The sequence below is a fragment of the Rhinopithecus bieti genome, unplaced genomic scaffold, assembly GCF_001698545.2.
Source record: "Rhinopithecus bieti isolate Rb0 unplaced genomic scaffold, ASM169854v2 scaffold_27295, whole genome shotgun sequence".
In the NCBI taxonomy this organism is placed as follows: Eukaryota; Metazoa; Chordata; class Mammalia; order Primates; family Cercopithecidae; genus Rhinopithecus; species Rhinopithecus bieti.
Window position 1 is genome coordinate 186,354 of NW_016812277.1, and position 4,494 is coordinate 190,847.

Here is a 4,494-nt window from a genome sequence, read left to right on the forward strand (position 1 = left end):
GCCTCAGCCTCCCGAGTAGCTGGGACTACAGGCGCCCGCCACCTCACCCGGCTAGTTTTTTGTATTTTTTAGTAGAGACGGGGTTTCACCATGTTAGCCAGGAGGGTCTCGATCTTCTGACCTCGTGATCCGCCCGTCTCGGCCTCCCAAAGCGCTGGGATTACAGGCTTGAGCCACCGCGCCCGGCGGGGTTTCCATTCTTATGGGATGATATCCCAGAAGTAGGATTGCTAGGTCAAATGATGTGCATCTTTTTTATTTTAATAAATGGTGTCAGACTGCTTTCCCCAAAGCTTAGAGCCTTCTCACTTCCTCAACAATGTGTGGCCCAGCAGCCTGGCTAACTTGACTTATTCTTGGCAGAGATTTCTCTCCAAAGAATTTGAAATTCAAAAGGAGACACACAGAGATTGAGAAGATTGGAGCTGAGTCATATTCATATCAATCAATTCTGAAAACAAGCCCAATATCTTGAAAATACAGTTTTAGTTCTTGCCCAAGTTAGCCAGAGTTGAATTCTGTTGCTTGCAACCAAAAGACACTAATAAACCATAGTCGTGGACTGAGACCTCAACCTGGTCACAAATCCAGCCCTGATCCCAACTACGAATTCAACTCTAATCCATGCCATAGACTTAATCCTCACCCAGGATGGAAACTGGGGGTCATTCCTGGCCCCAGATTTCACTGTACCCTGCCTGCCAAGAACCCCTCTCCAAGGCATGTTCCTGCCTGTCAGTGGATACATTTCAGTGGAAACATTACGGCCAAACGTATCCATAGCCTGGGACCCAAAGTTAAGGCTTCTTTGTGGCAACCAGTGCTGATTACTTCTGGAGACAGGGGAATTTCTTGTGAAGAAAAATTTGTAAAATCTAAGAGATATTTTGGGGACATCTGGGTTGCAGGAAATAAAAGATCAAAAGGGAACACGGTTCTGGGGTGAGGATTTAGTTTGTGGAGGCAGATAATAGGGATATGAGGGAGCCAAGTGTCTGGAGCTGAATGGGGCTGGGCTGAATCCCCTGCTGGAGCTTACATGGGTCTCTATGAGAGAGAGATCCCGTGCTCCCAGGACAAGCTCAGAGGAATTGTCACCAAGAGGTCCAGGCAGCCTGTGGCCCACAGTCTTCCTTCTTTGTCTCTCTCAACATTCTGGCACTGCCTCAACTGGCCCAATGGGCCCCCATGAGGCTCAGGCCCCTTTCCCCACTGTTCTGACACAGGCCCCAAAGCCACCTGCCACTTTCTCCTTCCTTCCAATTTCCCTCCTGTCATCTTTTCCCCTGGTATATCTTCTCACTGCATGCCTCCTGCTGAATTTCAGGGATTAGGACTGTCTACCATGGGACACAGCTCCCTACTCTTCTCCCCGGAGCCAGGAGGTTCTTGCCAAATCTGGCCCCAGCCTTGCCCCAAGGATCTCTGGAAGGAATTAGGCAGAACTTGTTGGGTGTGTGACTGGAGAGACAAGTCAAGAGTGTGGGGAGGGAACTACCATTTGTCAAACACCTATTATTATATACCAGGTAGGGAGTCAGTACTTAGCTCCCCTATTTAATCTCCACAGCAGATCAATGAGATAGCAATTTTTATGGTCAGATAGGGAAGCTGAGGCCCAGGGATGTTCAAAGATTTGTCCAAGGCTACTCAGCTAGAGGTGGCAGACCTGGGATTTGGACTCAGGACTGTTGATTCCAAAGCCAGCTCCTTCCAGGACTAAAACAAGAGGAATGTAGTGGCCTTAATTTCTGCCTAAAAGGGAGGCCCTACCAGGTAGAGAGTTCCCTGGTGGAGGCCTAGAGCGCCTTCCTGGACACTGGGCCCACTCTGTAGGGAGGGCTAGCTGGGTAAGAGCTGTACTAGAAGGGCAGAGAAGCAGGTTTCTCTCACCCCAACCCCTGCAGGTTCCACTCAGGCAGTGCTGGCCTCCCTCCTCCCATAGGGTCTCCCCACTCCCCTTAATTCCTCTGTGCTTCCATCAACAGGGAGAGAAGAGAGCCAGCGGACAGTGCTGAGAGTAGAGTAGGCAGAGTCAGAAGACCAGACACAGTTCATTCACAGGCAAGAACTCTGGGCTGCTCCTGCTTCACTGTTCCCATCAGGGCAACGGGGCGTCGGGGGGGCGGGGGGGGGGGGGTGTGTGTATAAGACGATGGCTGAGACCATGTCAACTCCACCAGTGTGTGTGTGGTAAGGCCTGCCTGGGCAGGCAAGTGCTGTGACCATGTCAGTGGAGATGACTTTGCCCACAGAATATGATTCAGGGTATAGCAAGGGCAGAGCTAGGGTAAGCCAGGAAGACACATCAATAGCTGGTACAAGAGCTCTGTTAGGCCCTGCCTGGGGTCCAAGCCCTGCCTCTGGCTGCCCCATCATGACAGAAAGGTGGAGGATACACAAATGAGAATCTGTGGTTAATAGAAATGGGGACTTTTTGAAAAGAGGAACACCACAAGAAGTACAAGAAAGTAAGAAAGGGCTGGAAACACTCTCCTGGTTGTCCTGAGAGGGAGAGGAAGTTGTACCTGTAAGAAAAAGCTTGCCTTTAGATCTCTACAGAGGCAAGGGGCACTGTGTGGCTGATTAAGCGGAGCTCTAGTTACAGGTCTGATACCCCTGCTTGCTGTGCAACCCTGAGCAGGTCTTTTTTCCCTCTCCGGGTCTCAGTGTTTCCATCTGCACAGTGAGAATTTGGACCCAAATGTTCTCCAAGAGCTCTGTCAGCTCTCAAATTCCAGAATCTTCTCCAAACCTGCTCTGAGTCAAGCCCCTTGAGCATGGCTGTGCCTCAGGCACTGATGGTTGTTTTAATGTGCTGATCAGTAGTGGAAGTCACAGTAACATTGTGACGTGGGGGTGGTGTGCATTGGGGTCATCCTAGGATCCAACATGAACTCCTCACCACGACCTAGAAGCTTGAGTGGATTAATGCCCTGCCCATCTTTCCAGCCTCCCCTCTCCCTCTCCAGTTTCCCCTGGCCTCCTTTCCTTGCCTGGGACGTATCAGACTCCTTCTTGCTTTGGCACCTTCACGTACACTGTTCACTGTACTTGGAATGCAGGATCCCCACCTCTTTGGTAATTCTCTTCCTTTTGATCTTAGTTGAAATGGCCCCTCTTCCAGGAAGTCTTCCTGGGTCCCTAGCCTAAGCCAGCTCCCACTCTGAAACACACTCATAGAATAATGATAAGATCACAGTAGTAATTGCTTGTACCATACAAGTATGTTTGTATCTGTCTCCCCTCCTCAATTACTATCAGCTCCCTGATAGCAGGACCCTTGTTTATCTCATTCACAGCTCTACCCTTGGTGTCCAATAACCCAGGAAACTTTTAACCAACAAATATTTCTTGAAAACAAAACCCCTAGAAGCTGCCATGTGCTATAGACTTACTGGGGGCCAGGCACAGACATACAGCATCTCACTGGGTCCTTGGATCATGCCCTCCCTACTTATTTCTTAGGTGCAGAGATGGTGTGGCAGAGAGCTGATGGGTTTTGTCCTTTCAGAAGATCTTTGTCCTGTACCAGTTGGCTGGGGTGCGCAGAGCTGGGCCTGGCAAGCAGGTCTGCCTGTTTTGCGCCTCCTTTTTTTGCTTGCCACCACTCTTCGGAGAGGAGCAGCAGCTGTGGCCGCTCCTCGTGTTCCTATAGCAACCAATGCTTACCTCCCGCTCACACTGGTTCCTAATTGCCTGATTACGCATCTTCTCCCCCACCAGCTCGCCAGCTCGGGAGCTTCTTGAGAGCAGGGTCCATGGCAGGCTTTGCTCACCATTGCGTGGCTCCAGACTCAGTGAGTATTAGTTAAATGAACAAAAATGAATGCATGACCATCCATGCACATGAATTTTACAAGCTTTCATCAAAACAAGGCACCTGGCAGCCTGTAGTGGCTGGGGGGAGGGCGAATTTGAGAACTCAGTGCTCCTGGCTCACCTCTGCTTAGTGGCGTGGGTGGCCAGCCCCCCTTCTCCTTTCTCCCCTGCTGCCTGGGGAAGCTCTTTAGAAAACAGGCAAGACAGCCTGCACGGTCATGGCTGCTGGCAGGAGGAGGATGCTGGAGATGGTGTGACACCCTCCCCTACCAATCCCCCCACCCCTGCTCCACCATGCACAGGCACACTCGAACTCCCTCACCACCTCCTTCTGATGGAAAACATCTCGAATGGCCAGTTTTTGTTTTAAGAATTACCAGAAACAATTGGGGGCCGGGTACGGTGGCTCAAGCCTGTAATCCCAGTACTTTGGGAGGCCGAGACGGGCGGATCACAAGGTCAGGAGATCGAAACCATCCTGGCTAACAAGGTGAAACCCCGTCTCTACTAAAAAATATGAAAAACTAGCCTGGCAAGGTGGCGGGCGCCTGTAGTCCCAGCTACTCGGGAGGCTGAGACAGGAGACTGGCGTGAACCCGGGAGGCGGAGCTTGCAGTGAGCTGAGATCCGGCCACTGCACTCCAGCCTGGGCGACAGAGCGAGACTCCGTCT

At 51.2% G+C, this 4,494-nt stretch overlaps 1 long non-coding RNA gene across 1 annotated transcript in view; it reads left to right on the plus strand.

Moving 5' to 3' along the window:
- The first annotated feature begins 3,711 nt into the window (after positions 1–3,711).
- LOC108544631 (uncharacterized) overlaps positions 3,712–4,494 on the plus strand; it is a 30,006-nt gene continuing 29,223 nt past the window's right edge. Inside the window, exon 1 of the long non-coding RNA XR_001889903.1 lies at positions 3,712–3,800. This is a non-coding gene — a long non-coding RNA (uncharacterized LOC108544631). The remainder of the gene's footprint in view (positions 3,801–4,494) is intronic.